This window comes from Capsicum annuum, chromosome 4 (assembly GCF_002878395.1).
Source record: "Capsicum annuum cultivar UCD-10X-F1 chromosome 4, UCD10Xv1.1, whole genome shotgun sequence".
Lineage (NCBI taxonomy): Eukaryota > Viridiplantae > Streptophyta > Magnoliopsida > Solanales > Solanaceae > Capsicum > Capsicum annuum.
This window is the reverse complement of record NC_061114.1, coordinates 141,936-152,586: the sequence shown is the minus strand read 5'-3', so window position 1 is coordinate 152,586 and position 10,651 is coordinate 141,936. Positions and strand designations below refer to the sequence as shown.

Below are 10,651 nucleotides of genomic sequence, written 5' to 3'. Positions count from 1 at the left end.
AGTCCTTGTACCATCTTGTTCCTGTTCACCTTCCAGTTCATCGTCAGTGTAGGTCTCTCGCAATTCGGGGTGTAAAATGAAGCATTATGATTCCCTATGCCCTTGTAACTTGCAATGCTTAGAATATTTGGGCATATGGTCATATCTAATATTAATCCATGTTTAGCTGATTTCCCCAGAATTAGCTTTTTTAATTCCCACATTAATCCGTTTAGGAAATTCTCTCAATAGATCCACTTCAACCTTGACCTTGGCACAACTAGGTCGAGATTTATTTTTGGTAGCCATGTCTACGTGTAGTGGCTTTCCCAATTCCTTTGCCATGGTAAAAAGCGATTCTTTGACGAAAAAATTAGGAGATAAGGCAGGAAAAGATATCCATGCTACAGCTGTGGTGGTTTCTTCCTCCGGAGTAAGCCAAGGCTCCCATTTCAATGGCCGCATTTGATAGAATCCATCTTTTGCTTGAAGGAAGTAGGCAGGTTTTGACATCACTTGAACATAATCCTCCATATTCTTTAGCCGTATCAAAATGTGCCTGTCCCGCAATAAACCAATCATGCAATCTGCCTTTATTTCTCATTGCAGTGGGACAATTTTCCGTATTTCTTCCATTTCAGGCCATCCGTAAGAGAATTTCCCAACTACTGCATACTGTAAATCCTCTTGTATGATCATATTATTCACTTCTTCCTCCTCCCATATAATTGTTGGCTCACCATGGACATACGTAATGTTTTTTACGGGAATAGGCTTAGTATCTCTGCTAAGTTCAGGTGTTAATGATTGAAGGTATGATCGATTTAGAGGAGCTGATGGGGGTTTATCACCGGAGAGCGATGGAAGCGGTGGCCAGCCATCACTTGCAGTGGCCATAGCGCCTTCCGTGATGGTAGACAGATTTAGGTTCTCTTCAAAATAAAACTATCATGACCAAGATTCTATCTCGTTCAGGCAATTTATCAAACAGTTTGTATGCAGAAGTAAACAGAGCTCCTTGGCTAATATATGAGGGGGAAAAGAGAAAATCATCAATATTACAAAACTTCATGTATTCTGCACTGCGTACGATTCTTTTTCGCGGACATACCAAGCCCGTATAACAATGGACAGTTAGTTAAATTAGCTCCATGGTCTGCCTCCTGTTAATCTTCCACCTTCTGTTCGAGTAATGTCTCACAGTTCGTTTTTGGTACAGTTGATGGTGTGAGACACAAGTCTAAAAATGCATTCTTTGCTCTTCGGGGCCTCCCAACACTAGTGCTAAATGGTCCATCTTTCACAACAAAATTGGTATATGGTTGTTCCGGAAAGATTGTGGGTTAACTAGAACATAATCACACACAAAGTAAATAGAAAAGAAAAATAAAACCAGGTTTTTTCCAACTAGCAAGGACAAATATAGTTTTGGTTCTGTAGAATGAATGTTAAATGCAGGATCCTCAGTCAAGTCAAACTACCCTCCCTGGACTATGCTTTTGTTTGCTTCTGCTGCCATTTTCCTATTTAAGCAGTTCTTCGCCCCAGTGTTTTCTCTCACCCTTGGTGCCGAAGAGGCAAAAATGTATGAAGGAAGAGATGAGGGCGGAGAAAGTGGATGGAGGAGTTGCGAAGGTGGTAGAGAAAGTGAAGGAGTTGCAGAGGAGGTACATTAATGAGAAGTATAGAAGAGTCCATCGGGGAAATACACAGTGAAGACAAGAGATTTGAGGAAAAGATCCAATGTTTGGTTAGTTACATTTGACATGGCAAAGGAGGCGGCACAAGCGTGTGATACAGTGAAGATTGAGTTCTACAGTGTAAAAGCCAAGACGATTTTGCCAATTTCGATGGACAAAATAAATCGAAGTCACAGTCAGATCAATATTGTTGAGTCATTGAATGTGGTGGCTATGGAGGCGGTTGAGGTGGAGGCAAAGGCAGCGGCGATGGTTGAATTTCCACCACAGCCACCACATTCAATGACTCAACAGTACTGACCTGACTAGGAGTCCGATTCATTTTATCCATCAGATTCAGAAAATTCGTCTTGACTTTCACACGGCGAAACTCAATAGCCATCGTATCATACGCTTGCGCCCCCTCCTCCGTTGTGTCAAATGTACCTAACAAAACATTACATATTTTCCTCGGATCTCTAGTTGCTGCCGTGTATTTCGCTGACGGCCTCTTCCGTACTCCTCGGTAATGCACCTCCTCCGCAACCCCTTTCACTTTCTCCTCTGCCTTCGCAACTCCTCCATTCACTTTCACCTCTCTCGCCGCTGCCTTCGCAACTCCTCCATTCACATTCTCTACCCTCGTCGCCCCCTTCCTATTTTTATGCTTCTTCGGTCCTATTTTCACAAGTAATAAGGATGAGAGAAAGTATAGGGTGAAGAGCCGTGGTAGGGGAAGCAAACAAAACCACTGTCAAGGGTGGGAGAGTTTGACTTGACTTATGTAATTGTGGGGGGCCGCATGTACATTATTATTATGTTTTATTCTGAATGTCTGCAGGGATATTTGTCTGTATTTTATTTCCAAATGCCACATGCACATTTCAAAAAAAGAAGAAAAAGAAAAGGTTAATAAATGGGAAATGATACTTTCAATTTGGGTTTAATGGTTTATTATTTTTCGTTTTCTAGGAAAACACCAAATCAGTCAGTAATTTCCTGGGAAGGATATTCAATTGTCGCATTGTACTTTTTTCCGCTCCTTTGTTCATGTGTGTGTTTTCGAGATTGCAGCAATTCTTCATTCCCCATTATGCTGACTCTCTATGCTTATCTCTTACTTGAAGGTTGCCAGAAACCGAATCCTTTTCGCGGACAAACCGAGCCTTACAATGGGCGATTAGTTTAATAAGCTTTTGATATTGCTATGATTCTGTTTTCAGAAATTCTAGCTGGTTGCAATAAATCTGACTGTTTCCATTTGATATGAATATTGCATAACGGTGGAACTTGAAAATCTTGAAACAGAAGCACTGAGATTGCTAGTTAGCTCAGTTCTTCTGCCCTTTGTTTAATCCTGCCGTGTATCCCCAGACACCACCCCCATTGTGGTAGCCTTTCTACCGCACGAGGTAGTGGCAAGGTTTGCATGCACTCTACCTCCCCCGACATCACTTGTGAGATTTCACTGGGTATGTTTTTGTAAAGTTAGTTGAACTACATCTGTGTTTGTACCCAAGGCCTCTTATTACTTGTTTCAAATTCCAACTTTGTTACTCTATCCTTGCATTTATTGCTACTGCACTATTTGACTTTTCAAAAATATCACCACACACTTTCAAAAATGTATTATTTTTGAAGGATCCCACATACACTCGATAACAACTTTGTGCAACATAAGTTCCTACTCACTCAAAAAGGAACTCTTAAGGGATTTGTTTCGCGTGCAGCAACCTGTTTAATGCTGAAAAATCAACTCTACAAAAGATGCAACTTTACTAGGTTAAATAAATTGTTTTTACTTATTGAGTGGATTTCTTAATACAAATACAAGGTTTTGGGGTCAAAGCTATTGAAGTTTGCTTCCTTGTAATTGAAACTCTTGCTCCGCCAACTTGGCACAGAAGAAGATGAGAAAATGCATTTTCTTTTTGTTCATCTACTAAGGGGGAAAAACCTCTACTTCTATTTTTGGTTTGGTGAAGCAAAATTCAACTTCTTGTAACATTGAGCTACGTTGCTTGGACTCTCCAAAAATGTTGCAGCACCCGTGTTGAACCCTTAAAAGATACACTACTTTGGAGGATCAGACACGCACCCATTAACATTTTTTAAGAGTCTGAGCAACATAGACATTCAGTCTATGTTTTCTTAGCTGAAATTCCCTTGATTTACAAATTACACTTGAAATATAAAACAAGTTAACTTTTAAGCTAAATCTAGTTAAAAGACGATCTGTCTCTCTCAAACAAGATTAAAACTCATGAAAAAGTCACTTAAGGAATGGAACACTCAATTCTTCAAGAATGTTGTTGAGGAAGCAAATGAAGATAGAGAAGCCCAAAAATAATTACAGACTGGGAGTTACAAGCTTATTAAAGGGAGAAGTTTCACAAATTTAGAACTTTATCCTATATAGCAGAGGTGTATCTGCAAAAAAGAAGTAAAGTAAATTGGACAAGACTAGGAGAATATAACACCGACTATTTCTTCTTTGTTATTAACTAAAGTTCAGTTATTTCTTCCTGAATTAGTTATTAAAGGGCAGCCCGGTGCACTAAAGCTAGCGCTATGCGCGGTGTCCGGGGAAGGCCCCACCACAAGGGTGTATCGTACGCAGCCTTACCTTGCATTTCTGCCGGAGGCTGTTTCCAAGGCTTGAACCCGTGACCTCTTGGTAACATGGCAACAACTTTACCAGTTACTCCTGGTCCTGAATTAGTTATTGTCTTGAAAATAATGTATGTGCATTTCCCTGTGGCAAGCCAATCATTTCTCATTACTCTGCAAGCTTGTTAATTTTGTTTTCTCATCTGTAATAATGTAATAATGTTAGTACCTTTTTATGGACACATTGTGCAACAGAAACTCAAGATCCTACTGTAGACACCTAATTTTGTCCCTCTCAAAATTCAATTTTATCGATTTTTAGCTCACCTTACTACGCACCCTCTTCCATGTGATTATACCCACCAAAATACAAAAAATAACAATCTTTAACAAAATTCCTAACAAATTTTATCTTGTTTTATCTCATCCTAATAACTACCCCACCCCCCACTCACGTCAACACCCCTTCACTTTTTTTTATTCCTTTTTAACCAACACACTAACAACAAAATAGGGAGGGGTCCACTAATTTATACATCACACAATATAGATTCACATAGATATGGATGAACACAAAAAATGAGGGCCCACAGAGAATATTTCCCTCAACAGAATACTGCTAATACAATTCCCATTTTTGAATGGTGGGGCCCACGGGTACACCTCACAAAAAAAACACCAAAATTCCTGTAAAAAAGCAAGGGGCCTCACTGGAAGGGGGATTTTTTTTTTCTTTCTTCTCCAAGGGAAACGGGAGTGATCACCATACACAGATCACTGACCTCACAACTTTTTCACTAACAAATACAAAAAAGAGCACTCACAGACACACTCACACTCACCTCACCACAAAAATTCCCAAATTCACTGAAAAAAAAAAAGGCACCTCCATTTTTGCTCCATTTTCTTGGGAGAATTAACAGAAAACACACCTGCACGCACTCATCACACCTATTTTCCTTTTCCCTCACACACAAAATCGCACATATGGAGAGATTGAGAGGGAAAGAAGAGAAATTAAGAGAGACCGAGAGAGAGGAGAAAAATGTTGAACGGAAAGAGATAGAGAGAGAGGGAGGTAACAGAGAAATGAGCGAGAGAAAACAGAGGTTGAGCGGGATCAGTGAAAACCCGCCAAACTTACCCCAAGTAGAACCATTTTCGTCGTCAAATCGATCAGAAAAAGAACTAAAAACCGACCTCCGTTTCAGTTTCTCCGACCGAACAGTCGCAGAGTGCGAAATTGATTACAGGCCTCTTGTTTTCTTTGTGATTCTGGTTCGGGTTAATAAGAAATAGAATAAAGGGGTTTGGTCGAATTGGAGTTGGTCCGCTGTTGAGGTTCGAATCGAAGGTTTCGGATGCGGAGAATCCGGATTCAATCGAAATAGTACATTGATTTCGAAAGTTTCTTCTAAGGTCCAATTTATCAACTCCTTTTCATTTTACTCAATTTGATATGTTGATGTTGTGATTTGCATGTTTCGGGATGATTGATAATATAATTTTGATCGTCTGTTTGAACTTCATTGATTGTCGTGGCTTTGATTGGTTGTTTCTATTTTGAAATTGATTATTTGATTGAAAAAATGAGATTTGGGGGCGGGAATTAAAACATTAATAAAAGTGAATATTAGTTTATGTTGATTCATTGATGATCCCTTGATTCGGTATAAACATGGACATTGTTACATTCGATAGTTTCATGTTTTAGGTCGATAATTGATAGGCCAAGTCGGGTAAGCAAATAGCAGGTTGGGATAGGCAAATTTAGAACTTGTGGATTGTTGAATGTTGAAAATGTTTATTGAATGGTTTTATTTAGGAATTTGAATCAATTGTACTCATTTGGCCAGGAATGACCGAAGAAAATTGTATTTATTTACCGGGGAATGCCCCGGCGTATCATGTTTTCGAAGGAGGTTCGTGATCAAGGCTTGAGGCATCGGGTAAAGCATTGGAGCTTAGCCTAGGACTAGTTTAGAATAGGATTTATATTTTATGCATTTTTATTTTGGGACTGTATAAATTGGACCGGACGCTATATTTTGGATTGTTTTGTATTGTCTGTTGATTGATTGTTTTATGTGTTTTTGTGTGGTTTATACATTTGTCATGTCAAATTAGCTATTACACTCTACCAAGAGACCGTGGTCGAACCACGGGATCGAGGGGTGCCTAACACCTTTCCCTCGGTCAACAGAATTCCTTAGTCGGAATCTCTGTTCGCAAATCAGTTTAAAGAGTCAAATTGTTTTGAAAAGGATATCCATGGGTGACTTGGCACACCCGATTAATGCCAAGTGGCCACTCTGAGTTAATTGCAAAAATAATCTTTTTCGAAATAAATTTTTAATCTTTTGTCAATTTACTAATAAAAACCCTTTCAAACTTAATATCAAATCTTTTTAGAGTGTAAAAAGGGGTGTGACACCTACTCGTTCTGAGATGCCAGAACAGGCCAACCTGTTGTTTCTTCATACGGAAAAATGTGTGCGTAGAACATATTCATGATGGAAAACAGACACAAACTTTGATTGTTCATACAAATGTGAAAATACAAAATAGTACTAAGAGAGATGACGTTGATTGATTTAGCTTTTGAAATTACCTCAAAGTAAAAGCCAGGATTAATATGGTCCTTGGATGTCTCAATATGAATCTAAAAGGTCTACTAATCTAGAAATCAAATTGAATCAAATTCTTCAAAAAACAAAAGCAAAATCAATTCTCAGGGAATTAGGAGGAATAAATTTCATCCATGGTGATTCAACTTTGTGTCTATTACACAAAATTCACTTTTTTTTTTTTATTCATTACACAAAAGTCACTTTATTTTGCTCCGGCCATCACAAAAGTCACTATAGCCGGATTATTACAATAATCCCACCGGAAAAATGATGTGGCAATATGCTCTAAATTTTAATTTAAGAGAATATAATATATTATCCATATCTTGACCTTTTTTATATGTGCCCGACCTGATTTTTCTTATGGATTATATAACAGAAGTATAATAATTTCTCAATAGATTAGGCTACCTACTAGTGAAGGAGAAAATTTGGCTGTCAAGCATTTTTAAGTTTGCATTTAGCAAAATGTCCAATCCTCTTCAAGTTTTTAATTTGCAAAATGGCCTACTTTTATTTTCTAGTCGGACAAAATAATAGATCTGTCAATATATATAGGACAGATAATAGATCTGTCGGATAGACAATAGAGAAGACATAAAAAATTCCTACTTATAGTATATTACAAAAGAAGGCTAAAAAGACTACACTACCCTTAATGACCAAGGGTGGCCTTGGTGTGTTGGAAAACAATATGAATTGTCCAAAATGCCCTTAAGGCTAAGTGACCAAAATGCCCTTAATAAAGGGCACCAAATTCGTGAACCAACAAAGGTGGTCCAAACTCGAGAGTCCTTAAGTCTTCAAGGCTCCAAGCAATCTTTCACACTCGGGTTTGATCAATGGTAGGCTCAAAATGTCCCCTTCAAGTATGATCCCGTGCCCTCCATGCGACCAAAGCTTGATTCTTCACATAGTGACTTTGAATGATGTCGTTGAAAGTTAAGGCAGCCATTATTCTTGTATCAGAATGGAACACTCAATTCTTCAAGAATGTTGTTGAGGAAGCAAATGAAGATAGAGAAGCCCAAAAATAATTACAGAGGGAGTTACAAGCTTATTAAAGGGAGAAGTTTCAGAAATTTAGAACTTTATCCTATATAGCAGAGGTGTATCTGCAACAAAGAAGTAAAGTAAATTGGACAAGACTAGGAGAATATAACACTAACTATTTCTTCTTAGTTATTAAGTACAGTTCAGTTATTTCTTCCCGAATTAGTTATTAAAGGGCATCCCAGTGCACTAAAGCTAGCGCTATGCGCGGTATCCGGGGAAGGGCCCCACCACAAGGGTGTATCGCACGCAGTTTTACCTTGCATTTCTGCTAGAGACTGTTTCCAAGGCTTGAACCAGTGACCTCTTGGTCACATGGCAGCAACTTTACCGGTTACTCCTGGTCCTGAATTAGTTATTGTCTTTAAAATAATGTATGTGCATTTCCCTGTGGCAAGCCAATCATTTCTTATTACTCCGCAAGCTTGTTAATTTTGTTTTCTCATCTGTAATAATGTAATAATGTTAGTACCTTTTTTGGACACATTGTGCAACAGAAACTCAAGATCCTACTCGTTCTGAGATGCCAGAACAGGCCAACCTGTTGTTTCTTCATATGGAAAAATGTGTGCGTAGAACATATTCATGAAGGAAAACAGACACAAACTTTGATTGTTGATACAAATGTGAAAATACAGAATAGTACTAAGAAAGATGACGTTGATTGATTTAGCTTTTGAAATTACCTCAAAGTAACAGCCAGGATTCATATGGTCCTTGGATGTCTCAATATGAATCTAAAAGGTCTACTAATCTCGAAATCAAATTGAATCATATTCTTCAAAAAACAAAAACAAAATCAATTCTCTGATGGGAATTAGGAGGAATAAATTTCATCCATGGTCATTTAACTTTGTGTCTATTACACAAAATTCACTTTTCTTTTTATTCATTACACAAAAGTCATTGTATTTTGCTCCGGCCATCACAAAAGTTACTATAGCCGGATTTGGTAATATGCTCTAAATTTTAGATTAAGAGAATATAATATATTACCCATATCTTGACCTTTTTTATATGTGCCCGACACGATTTTTCTTATGGATTATATAATAGAAGAATATCAATTTCTCAATAGATTAGGCTACCTAGTGAAAACTATTTTCATAAAAAAAAATTCATTGATATTTTTATGAAATAAAATTATACTTTTATATTCTTAAAATCCTCTAAAGTTGAGACAAGTGTTGGTAATTATTTTTTTCCTCTAATATTATGGTATGTATTTGATAAAATTATTTTTCTCCCTATAAAATTGTGATTACATTTTTGCATATCATAATAATATGCTAAACTACTCTTTTTATTGAGTTTGTCTTTATATTTTTAATTATTTGACTAATTGATTGATTCTCTTAAAAAAATTTATCATAATATTCAGTTTATGATAAATTACATACTGTTTAATTAATTTAATTAATAAATACAAAAATTGAATATCCTATAATCTCGTTATCTATTAAAGTACATATATTTTATAAATTTTATTAACACAACTGTTATTATAATATTATTTGTACAAATTTTGACAAAAATTATTCAATGACACAATTAAAAAGATTTTATTTTAAAATTATCTTTAGCATGTTGATTTATCTTCAAAGAATTAAAATATTTTTTAAAAAAATAATATCATACATGTATTTCTATTTTATGTGTTTTGAAGAATTTATCTTTTTTATCACTCTTTTTCGATGCACCATTTTGGCATATGAATGCCATATAATGAAATATTTCATAAAAATATCAACCAATTTACTTTTATGAAAATAGTCTTCATTATGTAGTCTAATCTATTAAGAAATTGGTATTCTTTCATTAAATAATCAATAAGGAAAATTGGGTTGTGCACATATAAAAAGGGTCAAGATATGAGTATTATATTATATATTCACTTACATTAAAATTAAGAACTAATTAAAGTTGCCAAATCATTTTTCCAACGGGACTATTGTTCTGGTCATAGTACTTTTGTGATGGTTGAAGCAAAGTTAAATGACTTTTGTGTATTGAATGAATGAAAGTCACTTTTGCGTAATTGATACAAAGTTAAGTGACCATAGATTTACTCGAATAAGGAGTTATAGTACATATACCAAATAACAAAATAGCTACTTGTTATATATGTTGTAAATGTTACATGGGACTTTGGGCTCTAGGTGACAAAAGAGTTTTAAAATGAAGTGTGGGTGACACAAGTCTTAATAATTGAGTGGAGGTGACAATTACTTTATTAAGCATTAAGAAAGTAAGAAAAGTTTGAAAATAACCCACAAGTTTTTTAATTTACACTTTGATCCAATATAAAACCTAATATAACTAGAAATGGAGGGAAAAAAAAGACACGTTTCTCTCTCTTCTCATTTATTGAAGTTTTCTCTCTCTTCGTGATTTTTGTTGTTCATTGTTGTTGTAACCTCCATTTATTGTCCGCGGATCACATTTCCCTCCATTGTTGTTCATTTATGGAGGGAAATGCGATGCGCGGACAATATTAAAAAATTATAATCTTCTTTATTTGATCATATTGAATTCCTATTATTTTTAGTTTAGAGGTCACAACTTATCTTTAACATAACAATATAACCTTTGAACTCAAATTCAACATAACTTGTCATCTTCCTTAGATAGATTTAAAACTTAAATTGTGTCTCTAGATGAGCAAAAGCAACATATCCTGGTAACGGATAGTTGTGAACC

At 36.1% G+C, this 10,651-nt stretch overlaps 1 long non-coding RNA gene across 1 annotated transcript; it reads left to right on the top strand.

Annotated features, from left to right (window-relative positions):
* The first annotated feature begins 1,193 nt into the window (after positions 1–1,193).
* On the top strand, positions 1,194–6,352 carry LOC124898114. Its single transcript, XR_007054833.1, has 2 exons — positions 1,194–5,687; positions 6,125–6,352. It is a non-coding gene; the product is annotated as an uncharacterized LOC124898114 (long non-coding RNA).
* The last annotated feature ends 4,299 nt before the right edge of the window (positions 6,353–10,651 follow it).